The sequence below is a fragment of the Astatotilapia calliptera genome, chromosome 13, assembly GCF_900246225.1.
Source record: "Astatotilapia calliptera chromosome 13, fAstCal1.2, whole genome shotgun sequence".
NCBI classification, from domain to species: domain Eukaryota; kingdom Metazoa; phylum Chordata; class Actinopteri; order Cichliformes; family Cichlidae; genus Astatotilapia; species Astatotilapia calliptera.
Window position 1 is genome coordinate 20700209 of NC_039314.1, and position 14684 is coordinate 20714892.

Sequence of the window (14684 nt, forward strand, 5' to 3'; positions counted from 1 at the left end):
TGGCTAATATAAAACCAAATGTTGTAAATATTGAAAGAGAGCTGGATCCACAAAGAGCTTTTAATATCACCGGACTTTGTTTTGATCAAGCAATCAACAGTGTTTACAGGGATACGAGTGCGGTCTAAGTTTTTCACTGTGAGTGCACATAGGGATGATGCAGTAGCTGAAATGTATCAAAGGACTGGATGCTGGCTAGATGTTTATATAATGACGGCTATTAAAAATTCCTCTTCCAGACAGTTTTTGAAAACTATAAAGTACGTTTAAAAAAAAAATGCTGACTTGAGGCATCGAGTCGATAAGCTTGGTGCATTAAGAGCTAATTTATATACAGAAGAAGTTTAGTCCAGTAGGCCGCATTATCAACCTATTGATAATTAATGAGGAAGAGTCAACAAAAAACAAACAAAAAAACACTCATCTTATGTGAAACTGGATGAAATCTTATTAAAACACTTATTCAGGGATACATTAGTGACACACTCGACCAAATATTTTTTATAAAATGAGTGACTAGTAACCAAAGGTACCAGTTCATGACTCAGCTGGTGTTTCTTATCAACAGAATCAGAGTGAAATAATTAATGAAGTTGCCGTGATGCCCGCAGGCCCCAAACTTTCGTTTTTATCTAACAGCAAACATCGTAACCTGACAGACAGCTCCCTAAAAGTGCAACCACACGTCAAGTCGACACAGCCCGCAACTATTCTGATTGGTCTGTTCAGTACTGCTGATTCCTCCTGTGAATTTAGTACGCAGAAGTCTACATCAGGCCTTACAGGCGTGTCACATTTTCCACCTCGTGGATATGCTGCACTGCAGATGTCTGCAACTGTAAACACTCCTTTGCAGAGACATTACAAGTCAACAGCTCTGCCTGCGGTCTTCAGAGCGATATAGCAGGAATGAGTGCTCGTTATTAACGGAGTATAATCCCTGCATGAGAGACCGAGGGACACCGTGTGCTCACAGGGCAGCAGCTTGTCACTCATACAATCCTTCATCATTTTTGCTGACTTTAATGACTTTATAAGAAAATAAGCTTCACATGGTGTTCAATAAGACTTCAAACTAGTGATGGAGCTCATATACTCCTCAGGACTGTGTTTTCTCAGGTCAAAGATCAAATGAGCCAATGGTAACTTTCCTTTACACTTCTAAACAAAGTGCGTTAGTACAAGAAGTCGCCCCCTGTGGGACACTGAGAGAAGAAGAAAAATGCTGTGACTTCATTTTTAGATTTTCAGACCTATAAGACACATGCATCGTTCCTACTGCTTGCTTTTTCAGGACTTCCAACATAGAGAGTGTTGTAGTATATCACTATATCACTATATCAAGATCATTACTATGGGCAACATACTGTCATACAGTTGTTTTTTTAAATTTAATGCTTTTTCACTCATAAATGATAATAATGAGAAAATTAACCCATAACTATAGATTGAGTTAGTGCAATAAAGTAAGATTTGATAACATGGGACAAAGTGATCAAAATACATGTTGACCATTCATTTGTTTTAGTCACTGTTTTCATCACTGCAGCGTACCATTAGCATCTCTGGATATTACATCTATCTAACGAGATCATTCAAAAGTAATTATTCTTTAAAAATTACTCGGATTTTCTTGGTTATATCATCAGTCTGTCATCCTGTAGCTGTCAAAAACAGTCAGTCTGGTGAGAAAGTTGTGTGTGTGCGTCGTTCTGAAGTTTTGATCTTTACTACGACATCCCAATTAGTGTGTCCCTCCCTCTGACACAGCCGCTCCTACAGACAATGAACTCTTTCACTGCACACTAGGATTAAACTCAGAGTGTGTGTGTGTGTGTTCCAGCTGGAGTTCAAGGATGTGTGAGAAATTGTGTGTGTCGAATGTGTGTTTGGGGTTGGTGGATGAATGTGTGTTGAGATATTTCCCACCAGCAGCCCATTATTTCACTCATTCATCCATCCATGCTCCCCTCAAATGCAGTGGTGAACTCATTCATTTACACACACACACACACACACACACACACACACACACACACACACACACACACACACAGAGAGATAATGAGAGCGATGTCACAGCACTGGAATGCACATTTACATATTTAACCAGCCATCTATAAAATTATACATATTTCTGTCTTCTATATGAGGAACTTTAGGATAATTTAGAGACTTTTGCACACATAAAACAATGCTTCAAAGTATTAAGTACAATTACTCGAGTACCACAACTTCAGATTACTCATGCTTTACTTATGTATTTTCATTTTTTTTAAATTTACTTCTGCTAGATTTCAAAAGGAAATGTATCATTTAGTCTGATATGTCTATTAAATAAAAATAGCCACTAGTTAATCCTCTATAATATGATGAAATATTAAAGATTAAACCAGTTCTCAATGAATAAAACACTTTTGTGGGAGGATTTATTTATTGTTTTCGTTTCTCTCCTGTGTAGGAACCCGACCTTTAGATTACAAACCACAGACTAGCACCACCTCAAGGAGCATTAGAAGTTATATACTGCTCACATATTGATATGCAGCTAATAAGAATAATCATAAATCCAGTATCTCAAATTCTTAAAATATTTTTAAAGACCAGTATAAAAGAGATTTTAAATACAAAAATGTCCAAATTCCAAAAACTGTACACTTGTTTGGAGCTTCTTTACCACAGTTTACTGCTTCAGTGTATGTGGCATGGAGACGATCAGCTTAAAGCACTGCTGAGTGTTCCAGATTGCTCTGACAGTGTCCTCCATCCTTATTTTTGGATGAGGGATTTCTCATCTTCCTCTTGAAAACATCACATAGATTACTTAAGACTTGTGGTATTAAAACTTTATTTACTACTTACTTAGAGGGAGACAGGAGGAAAGATAAAATGGTTAATAAAGTTAAGAAAGTATCTGCTACACTTTTTGAATTTAAAAAACCAACATCGGTCTCTGCAGAGCTTCTCAGAGCTCATAAGCACCCTGTGAGGAATTTTAATTACTCTGATATGAATTATAAGCTAAAATTGTCGCTGTTTCAACAAGTTCATTAGAAAGCAATGATGTGGGGGGATACAGACAAGGAAGAGCGAAGAAGAGGAGGATGAAGAGGGCAGTGGCTCGGGGCAGAGAGAGACAGAGAGGGGGTAGCTGGGAGGGAGACAGATGCCCCTGCCCTGCTGGTCATGTTGGCAGTGGTAGTGCTGGCTGTGTGAGACAGACGGGGGAGGCGAACATCCCAACACTTCACACTGCTCTCCCCACCCACATGGTCCTCACTCTGCTCTGCAGGGTTTAATCCTTTTTTTTTGCCTGTCCTTCTTCATCATCCCTACCTTCCCTCTTTGAGCCTCCTCCTTCTCCTCCATCCTGTCTCAGGGCCCGCTGAGTGGTTTATCCCAGTCCCGGAGGCTCTGTCCAGTCCTGGAGGCTGAGGGCGATGACTCCCCTCCCTGCCTGGTGTTCCTCCAGCCGGCTGCCAAGCTGTCCTGACCAACCACCCCCTCACTCCCTCCTCCCACTCTGCTCTACCTCCTACGCCTTCACACAGCACCACAGCAGGACATCGCCACGTCACCCAACAACACAACAAACACACACACAGAAGCAGCCCCACTGCGGTGAGCGAAGACACAAGGTACAAACACAACCAGTGCGGGGATGTCGGCCACACACACACACGCACATATACACACACACAGCGGAGCACCTAAAGGTCAGAAACAGAGCCTGTTGTTCTGAAGCTGTAAATGTTTGATGAGGGAAGTGTTGGGAATGTGTCGACTGAAGGCCTTTAGCTCCACACCACTAAACTAATCTGAGTCACGCTGGGAAAATGCCAGTCCTTATCCATTCATGCCCTCTGATATCGATACATGTAGATGCACCACTCCGAAAATCAAAGAGAATTTACGGGAGATTTTGTGGCGATGACTTGGCCCGCTTTGAAATCCACTCTATAATCCAACAGGGGTTTTACACTTTGTCTGCTAGTGGAGAAAAATGTGACACTGGAGTGAAAATGTATTCATTCATTGATTAAAGCTGGGAGGATATTTCTATGAAATGATCCACAACTTGTTCACAGAGGACATCCTACAACGGTAAACAAAACAAAACCTGACATATCTTAAAAATCCCATTTTATACCAACTTTAACTTAAACTTTATTACCCAAAATAAAATATTTCTAGTCCTACAGAGAGTTCTGTTGTTTGCATTCAGAAGTTTAACTTAATCAAATTTCTTTTTTCCACGCACAAACCACTACTCTTTAAAATCTGTATCTGAAAACTATCCCTCTTCAAAATGTGGATATTCTTTCAAATGTGAGTCTGAATCATTTAAATCCTCTCTTTAAATAAACATTGTGAAATGACAACATACTAAATGTTTAAACTGAGAAAATGTCTTTCTTTTTTAAAGAATGTGTGCTCTCTTTGAGTTTGATCCCTGTGACGTGTTGGATAAAGACTGGAAACGTTATTTAATTGGGAAAAAAAGTGGGAAAAACACCTGTTGGAATATCTTTAAAGTAATTAGGTTAATTGAAAACAGGTTTAGTAGCAAGGCTGGCCTACAAAACACATGCACTTGGAGACTCTATCTTATAAAAAGAATGTAAAAAGTCCGGATGGAGAGGGGAGTCACCATGTTTAAGGTGTAAGGTTTATCTAAAACGATTAAAAAAAATTGGGGGTGTACTACTAAAAGAGTCAGAGATTCTGGAGCAGAATGGGACGAAGTAGGGAGGAGGCCAAAAATCAGGCCTCCAGATAGCACTGCATTTGACAGCCGTGCAGTGGAAATCCGTGCATCGACTCAGGGACGCTTCTAAAAACTAGTCTAAATTAGCATACACTCACCAGCCACTTTAATAGTCCTACCTGTTGACGCAAGTATCTCATCAGCCAATCACATGGCAGCAACTAATTGCATTTAGGCATGTAGATGTGGTCAAGACAACTGCTGAAGTTTAACCCGAGCATCAGAATGGCGAATAAAGTTGATTTAGGTGACTTTGACCGTGGCGTGGTTGTTGGTCTGTATTTCAGAAACAGCTAATCTGCTGGGATTTTCCTCACAAAACCATCTCGACGAGAGGGATCATCCAACATATCAGCACAGAGATCAAAAACCAGCATCGGTGATTGAATGTGAGGCATTAGAGCAGATGGCACACTCAATTAGCACATTTTTGAAGTCGCCATTAATACAGACAAAGTTCTGGAATATTGACATCTTGTTCAGGAAAACTTTCTTATTTTAGCAAGATAACCACACGTATTACAGCAGAGCGGCTTTGCAGTAAAAGAGTCCAGGTGAAAAGAAAATGACCTCCCTGTAGTCCTGAACTGACCCCGGCTGAACTTTTAACTACAGGAACTAATCGTCTCAACTCCCACACACATGCAGTGTTTCTGAAAGAAGAGGTGATGCAACACAGCGGTCAACATATATATGTTTTTATTGCGTTGCTACCCATGAATTCAAAATGAGCTTTTACGTGCTGCATTTTCATTACTTTCAGTTTAAAACAGGCTTTAAATAGTTACATTACATTTTACACTTCCACAAAAGTAACTTTGTAGATGTTTTTTGTCAACACACTGATCACCCATTCCTAAAGCATAACTGGGTCACTCTGGAGTTAATATATCCAAAACACAATTATTCTGAACAACATGGCAACAGCTGTACAAAATGTAAAATGCCAGCAGGCTTCTACACAACCCCCTGACGTGACGGTAAGTGAGCTAAGCAGGCAGCCAGTAAATCAGTCGGCCAGGTCGTGGCTCGAGATGTTTAAACCGGCTATAGGTTGTAAGCTGAAGGTTTATGTAATGCAGTAAGTGAAGGATTTGACCCCAGCACAGACATAAACAACCACAGACGCAGTTTGTCTGCCCTCAGAGACGCCAACCTCTGACCTTACACAACACACTTTCTCTAATCCACTTCACCTCACCTTGAAACCCCGCCTCCTAGGGGGGATGTGTGTATATGCGTGTGTGTGTGATTAAGGTAGCGCTCCTTCCAGCAGCTAAAGCAGCAAATCCAATAACTGGTCTCTATCGACTGGCACACTCATTAATTAGGGCTTAAAACGGCTTAATGCTCAGGCACTGCCCTACACTGAACACCCCCCCCAAACACACACACACACACACACTGCTGGCTTGCTGGCTCAGTTCTGCACACTGCTTGGAATGGGTTTGGTTAGAAGGAAGCTTGGATTCACTGACCGACTGATGGGAGGACAGATAAACGGATGTTTGGGTGAAGGGGATCTGCAGCCGGTGAAAAACGAGGGCTGACAGTTTGTGGTGTCAGGTGAGGTGTCGGACTGAGCGGTGGTGGGGGCGAAGAGAAACCGAGGCTCCAAGCTCCAGCCGTCACCATCCCCTGCTGCCTGCTGATGGCCGGGCTGGCAGCTCAGTGACCGGGGTTAGAGAAGGAGAAGCTTCCCCGCTGACCTGGTAAAAGGACACCACCTGCTGGATCCAGCGCTTCACTGACACACACACACACAACGCACACATCTACACTGAAATAATTCCCCTAAAATACCTGAAAACAGCTTCCAGAGCAGTCCTGGTACTAAGTGTGTATTCTGCTCTCCAGCAGACATGACAGAAGCAAGTTTTGCTGGGAGGCAGTTTGCAGTAATTTCCCCTGACAGCCCAATAATCAAACTCTGCTCACAATCTGCACCTCAAACCACAGCACTCTCTATTGACTGCTGCTAGTAAGGAGATTAATTACAACACACAAACACAGACACAGCTACCTCTCTCTGGTATACATCAGTCGTAGCCCACAGCTAGTGTCTAAACTCTGTTCTGTGTGTACGTGTTTGTCTGTGTTTGCATATTTATTTACAGGTGGGAGCATATGTCCTAAAGGCATGGTCCAAAGGGAAAGTGCTAACGTCACGTTAGAAAAACAGAGACACTGTAATAGATACAGAAGATCTGGAAGCGGCGTTCAGGTCTGTCACTCAGCAGCCCCTTATGAATGTGTGTGTGTTCCTATCACTAAACAAATCAGCCAGTGGAGCGTGCCACTTTAAGAAAATATTTATCGCACAGTGCATAGATTATCAAAATTACTCAAAAACAAACCACAGAGTAAACTGACGCTATCCTGCATAAACTGGGTTGTGAGATCAGGTATTTTACTTTTTTTTTTTTTTTTTAATAAGAGTAAAAAAAAGGAAAATCTGTCAGCGATGGCGAACGTGGGCTGTAATTAAAGAGTACATTTCAAAAATCTGCAAACCAGAGAGATAAAAAACACATGCTCAAACATCACAAAAAACTAAAGAATTGGACTCAATGTTGCAAAAAATTAAATCTAAAGACAATGAAAGATCTCTGAACCTACGTGTGTGCGTGTGTGTGTCTGTGTGCAGCAGGCAGGGAGCCTAGGGGGGTGAAGAACGCAGGCAGACGGCCTTGGTTTGCCTGGTTACAACAACACTGCCAGGGGCATGAAGGCTGCAGCTGCCACACACACACAAACACACACGCACAACACAAAACCATATTTCGCCCAACCCCAGGCTTGCCCACCATCACCACCCTCACACCCCAGCGCTCCCGCTAAATCTTGGCTGGCACAAAACCGCACTCGAGAATATGTGCGTGTGCCTGAAGGCCATGCCCCTCGTCCTCTTCCACCAACCTGTCACGCCAGTTGTTGCTCTCGCTAACATGTGCATTTGACATGGGAACGCCATCGCTGACGCTGCGGGGTTTTGATCGGGATGAGCCCGACGTGCATTCCCTCACTGTCTTTTGATTTTCTTTGCTTTTTGTTTACGGCCACCTGGCAATTTCCAGAGACTTTATTCTGTAAAGGCACAGCGGATTTCACATGTGAGCGTCACGCTTGAAAGACACGCTAAGTCAGTCTTCATTTCCAGATCCACGACACAGAAGATCACTATCCCCTGAATAAACAGATAAAGAAATTACATATACTGGATATTAAAGAAGTATATTGTTTATGGGCAATTTCTAAAGCAGGATATAGTTGATATTTTTCTGTAATTTAGAATTGAAGAAATCCTAACAATCAAATCATTTGCAAAATCCTCTAAGTTCCAGTAATCTTTAAATATGTACATTCTAACTGGAGCGGCTTTGGTGCACCGCATTTCTGTCAAATTGTGAAGACAGAAATGGCGATTAAACAAATGTCGGGTGAATTGGCATCTAATCATCAAACTAAAAAAAATATCATCTGTGAAGCAGCCTCTGTTAAAACTGCTCTTTTCCCCCCATTAGTTTCCAGCTCACAGCTGTTCCCCTGCAGTGCTGAGCACAGTGTGAAGATCAGGAGGGGAAGAAAAAAAAAAGTGTCTTAGATGTTACTAGCCCGCCAGATGTTCCATGAACAGTCACATGAAAGTTGCAACTCATCTGTCGCAGTCCTGCAAAACCAATATTCAGCACTTATTAAAGGAACAACATACACGAGGCAGCGATCCTATAGCTGTTCAGTTTTAATTCCTTTTACTTTGAGCACTGCACTGTGTACACATTTATATTCATGCACGCTGAATAACAGCGTGAATATAATAACCTAAAGTCTGTCAGGCCAGCTTCTTCTGAGAGCACGGCATGAAGTGAAAAATACTTTTCAGCATGTGATCACCAACATTAAATAATACTTTTCTTAAAAATGTTTCTTTTTTGTTGATTGAAATTTTTAATTTGGCTTCTCTTGTGTTTGTTACTACAAAGTCATGTTAACTAATCATGCTTTTATTGTGAAATCTTTATTTAACAGGTGCAAGAAAATGATTTTTACTGACATTTTTGTTTGAAAAAATGCATGCTTAAACCTTTATATGAGATTTAAAAACACTAAAACAGCATTTATATTATTACTGGTTTGTTTGTTTTTTTAATTTTCAAATACAATTACTTGATATTACTGCTACATTTACATTGCATGCTGTGGTACTTTACAGTTTTTAGCTTTACATTAAAGTGAACATAAAGTTGAGCGTAAAAGAAATTAAACATCATGTCTGCTTCTTGCGCTGATTGCAACAAAAACCATAAATATCCAGCTTACATAAGTATTAAGTTATTATCAGTAAAATAAAATTTGAAAAGTGCTGTGCAAAAAATCTTAATTGCAGATTCTAAAGTGGGGCTAGTATTAGGCCGTCAGCTGTGCTGTACCCAATAAAACATCTGTAACAGACAAACTTGGCAAATCTGTCTTTTTTCGTCTTAAGACCTCCCAGTGCCATCACCTTCCGTATGATGTAATTTCATATTTTTAATATCAATTATTTTCCTTGATCATTTCAGGTGCTTTTTCTTTCATTCCCGTAAAGCGTCCCAGACAGCAGTTCACCAGCGTAAAATGAAAGGCTCCTGGCCAGTATTTATAATTAAAAATAAAATCTGGAAAGAGTTTAGGAAGGGATGTTAGAAATATATTCACGATCTGACGAAGCTGTAAACAGCTCTGAACGGGCACAGAAGTCGTCTCTGCTTTCATTTCTGCATTAACAGAGGTGTCGGTGCTGCTGCAGGCTGGGAAATCATCTATTTAACGTCAGAGTTGTTTGCTGCCGTGAGGCCTCCTGACTGTTTTAGGCCGTGTGTTTGAGCTTTTGCTTTGCTGGCATTAAAGTGTTTCTGCTGATGTTACTTTTAACATTTTTTCTAAAGAAGGGGCAGGTGCTTCTGCTCGAGTTTTCTACTTGTAGTTTTATGAAGTAGTGTTAGAGTCACTGACTGGGGCTTGAGATGTGACGCTTTGCACAGTTAACGCTCCAGCTTGCAAGCCTCTGGCTACAGCCTGACATCTGAGCTGCAAATCTGTGCGTCTGTGTGTGCGTGTGTGTGTGACAGAGCTGTAAAGCCACCGTTTGACAATGCTCTTTCAGCAGGCCGCCCTGCAGTCGCTCCCGGCTGCGGGAGCCAGCTGGGCCATGCAGAGACAGAAACGATGAGAAAAGAAGAAGAGGAAGATGAAGGAGGAGGGAGACGACTGATCAGCGCCACCCAGAGGTAAGAACGCAAGTATGAGTGAGGAACGAAATGGAGGTAGTGTCTTAAAACGGTTAATACTTCCTCGTGTTTGCTTTTGTAAATATTTAAAATTTAAATTAAATATTTGAAATGTTTGGAAAGTAGCTGCTAACAAACCACATTCTGACTACCCAACTACCTACCTGTGATCAGTGCTTTATGATAAAAACCTGAAAGGCAAGGGGCTGCTGTTATGTGAAAAATAAAAATCCATTTTTAAAAAAATCTGTGAAGAAACAGCTATGTGTGATCAGTAAAAAAAAAAGGAAAAAAAGAAACGCATGTGAAATGTAAGGAGGTGATGTTAATATTAGCACTCTGTGGAAGATGAATACGAGGCGTTAACGTCACTGAACCTCACACTGGGCCTTCTTTGTCTTTATCCTCACTTTCTCCACATCTCACTCTTTTTATCGTCCCCCTGTTTCTCTGTACCTCATAGATCACACACATAGTGGCAACTCATCACACACAGATGCACGCACACACAAATATCTGTGTGTGTGTGTGTGTGTGTGTGTACGCGCGAAGACACAGATGAGACAAATGAAAGCTGTCCTGTTTTCTTCTGCCCAGCCTCTGCCAACTTCATTTGCAAATGAAAAGTTTTGCGACGAGCGTCCTTTTGCTTCTGGGGCGGCATGGCAGCACACTGTGTGTTTGGGAGCGGGGGGATGAGGAGAGACGAGGGTTTGACAGAGGGTGTGTGTATGTGTGTGGCATGAGCCCAGATGAAGCAGCCCTCGCCTGAGGCTCGCTGTCCGCCCGCGGTAGCAGCAAGCCTGTTCCCTCTTCCCTGGCCCGCCGCGACCATTTGTTCCATTAACCAATCTCCTGGAGCCTCTGGTGCAAACGCACACGCTCATACACACGCATGCACTCACACACACATCCACAGGCATACATACTTCAACAACTGCTTGCACAGCTCATGCCACACATGGCCCTCCATCCTCCGCTCCATCCCTCCCTCCCTCTTCTGCTCTCCTCCAGACGCAAGCACCATCTTTCTCCGTGGAGGCCATATGGCCCAGTGAAGCCTGTGGATCTACAGACACATCTGCGTATATGTTGCTACTCTTCTTAAAGGACTGCACAGTGAGCTGCGCTCGTACACCTCTACAGCACTCGCGCACCGAGGCCTGACAAACACACTCCGCTGTCACGATGCGTGGTTAAGCAAGCGTTGGTGTTGTGCTGGTCCGTCGTACATGTGCGCGAGAGTCTATGTGCGTGACCTAAGTGTGTGCATGCGTAGTGATAATTGGTAAAACAGCCTGCCAACAGCTGTGGGGTGAGAAAAGGTTGCGTGGTGTTTAGTACGGAAAGCAGAGGGGAGGAGGAGAAGAGAGGAGAGGAGAAAAGTTGGAGCAGGAAAGGAAAGTAAAGTGAAAAGAGATAAGAAGAAGAGAAGGGGGAGGTAAGAGGAGACGGAGGGCAGAAGAGCCACAGCTGAAAAAATAATTAATATGAATAGAAAACTGAAGAAGTTACAGTTTAAAGTCACATTTCCCAACAAACATTACTCTGTTAGAAAAAGGTTATTTCATATATAGAGAGATCGACAGATATGTTTTCCTTTTTCTTGTTAAAGCTGCATTATTAAGAGAAATTTCCAACTAAAATGGACTAAAGTGGATTAAAGTTTCAGGGCCAGCTGTACATGTACTCATGCAGCGTTTTCAGATTTTAATAATATCTTTGCTTTAAAAGAAATGCTCGTTTTTATTTATGTATTGATTTTAAATATTTTGGAATAACTAAGAAATGCATGATTTGCACTGAGAGTTTAATGTTTCTATTAACTAATTCATCTGCACTGCAAAATGTTCACTTTTGTCACAGTTATAGCAAAATCTTTTTTCTTCCGTTTATGCTTGTATTAAGTTGTTTTCACATAATACAAACTCACAAACATCACCTGCCCACTGACAAATGATCGGCTGTCATGAGTTAATAAAGGCTGATTTGTTGTTTGTATTTTTCGGACACAAAAGCATCTGAAAATGATCAAATACCAAAAATGTTAAATAAAATATTCTTGAAAACTAAAAAAAACCAACTATTTAAACCTAAAATCCCAAACTACATTATACACTAAACTAAATCAAAATGTTTTTAAAAAAGGCTGGTAAAAATGATAATAATCGCAGAGGCTTTAAATTCAACATTTGCATCTATGCATCTTCTCTAACTCGCTGCTGTCCTGCTCCATCTCTCCACCCTCCGCTCCATTCCTTCATTTCCAAGCAGAAAAAAGGAAAAAGAAGAAAGAAAAAAAAAGCAACAACACAGAAATAGTAAAATAAATAATTAAATGGTGCAGCAAAACATTGTGTGCTAAAACCCCTGTGTAGTTTGGCAATCAGCTTGCCCATGTAAAAATAAATCAAGCTGATTTTCCAAATGTTTTGTGCGTGGTGCGCTGTTGCCGCTCTTCGCAGCACAGATTGCAGGCCGATGGAGAGGCTGTGGGGAGGGGCGGGGCGCTGGATATTGAACCCACTTACACCAGCTTGTTAACACGTACACCTTAACCCCCGAGCGGCACGGCGGGGCGCCCACCGAACACTCGGGGCCTGTGGGGACCAGCGAACATATACCCGACATATAGACGTGCAAGCACACCGAAGATCACGACAACAAGTACAAGAAAAGAACTGATGACGTACTGGCTTAAACGCGCACAAACAAAACTGCATGCACACACACTCGGAAGCCACATCTCAAAGTTCGCGCCTGTCGCTAAACTTCCCAAACTCCAACAAATATTATTCTCTTATACTCTTATGATATACATTCTATAATGTTTACCTCAAAAAGAAGCACATATAGAGATAAAAAAAACAAGTTGTATCAGCATTGTGTATCATAAATGTTAATCACACCTCTCTACCTCATCTCTATGTTGCACCTTTTTAAAAAAAAAAAAAAAAAAAAAAAGGCAGCTAAATGCCAAAACTACTCGTCAAACCAGTATAAACACACTCTCAAACAAACACACCTTCTACCGGCTGAAAAATAAAAACGCGGTCAGCCGGCTTAACAGTCGCTCCTGAAGTGACCTCTTGTAGGACTGAACTTGAGAGATTTTTAAATATCAGGAGGATTCATCAACAAACTAAGTGTCAAAGCAGAAAATAAAACTCAGTAAATGCCAAGAGTGATTATCGTGGTTCAGTTGGGAGAAGAGAGAAGTTAGGTGCCAACTTCCCAGCCAATCCACTTTTGGCAGCCACATTCCTGCTCTGCTAAACCTCCTGAGAACATGCAATAGCAACCAACACACACACGCACACACACATACACAAAATACCGCAGCAACATATGCACAGAAACGTACAGAATATTCATACTTCACACTCCTTGTCAACTTAAATAGCTTTTCTTTCTCTAAACCACACAAAGAGTCACACAGAACCAGGAGACAGCTGTGACTTGGTAAACTTTGTTTTTTTGGCAGCGTGTGACTATCGACAGGTTAACACCGGTGGGAGGTAGACAATATGTAGTGTCATGGATGGAGCAGGAGAAAAGGGTGAGCGTGATTGCAAGTGTGTGTGTGTTAAGAGGAAAAGTGGGGGGCACTGGGGTAGAGATCCTGCAGAGTGGGGCAACAACACCCACACACCCTCTCCCACATTGGCAGAGCCAAGCTGTATGCCAGGCGCCCCGTGGAGACGCACGCCAACTGGGCTCCGCACTTAAGGAGGAAGAGACCCCCGCATCATGCATACACATGTACAGATACTGTAGCATAAGCCAAAGATGGAGGCACTTTTAGCTGCAGCTTTCATAAGTAAAGAAACCCAACAAATCTTCATACAAATACAAATACTCAACTATTACACTATCAGATTTATTTTCTCTTAACTGACTCCTCAGTTCATCAGCTCACTCTGATCAGCTTCGTTCTTTTCTTAAAATGCACACTGCCATGTTTTTTTTTGACTTGAAGACTATTTATGGTTTCTAAATTCCTCCAAATCTCACTTTACTGTTCACTGCAGTGTAATTAAGAGTCTATTAGAGTGTGACAAGCGCACGGGAGCATCGTGTGTCAGCTCCCGCTGACAAGAGATCAACTTACCGCTGCTTATTATAGGTTTTAGTCACTGCCGAGACGCACAACTTCTCACGAATTACCCACTTGTTAACTTCATAACTCATCTGAGCCACAGAGGTGTGAAGAAGCACAGCTGTAAACGAGCAATTTGATAAACAAGTACCTAACGTCCTCGTTTTAAGACTTTTTTCCCTTTAACATGTGTCCATTATCTGTGTTGAGCTGTGAGAGACTTGCGTGTGAACGGGGCGAACAGTCGCAACCGCGTAGTTATACCGCTATAACTACTTTACTTTCCTCCTGTCTGTTATGTAAGAGAAAAGTTTCTGATCAGAAACTCTTGGTGTGTGCAGCCTCAGTACAGACAGCAGGAGAATAAAGCGCTGACACAAAAAACACTATGTCAACAAAAAATTAAAACAATTCTTATATAAAAATAAACATCAGATGTGCAGAAGATTCACTGGTGAGGGGACAGAATGTGAAGAAAACTGTGCTTCCTTTTTTAAAAGGCTCGCTTCCATCGCTGCAGAAATGTAAAGAAATGAACATTTAAACA

The 14684-nt window shown here is 41.7% G+C and overlaps 1 protein-coding gene and 1 long non-coding RNA gene across 6 annotated transcripts in view; one reads left to right on the forward strand and one right to left on the reverse strand.

Moving 5' to 3' along the window:
* Positions 1 to 14684, reverse strand: part of sdccag8 (SHH signaling and ciliogenesis regulator sdccag8) — a 51957-nt gene that overhangs the window by 1062 nt on the left and 36211 nt on the right. The window lies entirely within an intron of this gene.
* Positions 1867 to 14684, forward strand: part of LOC113034925 (uncharacterized) — a 75461-nt gene continuing 62643 nt past the window's right edge. Inside the window, exons 1-3 of one of the 5 annotated variants that reach the window (XR_003274261.1) lie at positions 1867 to 6749; positions 6886 to 6992; positions 9918 to 10300. This is a non-coding gene — a long non-coding RNA (uncharacterized LOC113034925). Of the gene's footprint in view, positions 6993 to 9917; positions 10301 to 14684 lie in introns of those variants that run through there. The other 4 variants (XR_003274262.1, XR_003274263.1, XR_003274260.1 and 1 more) reach the window with 4 other exon arrangements.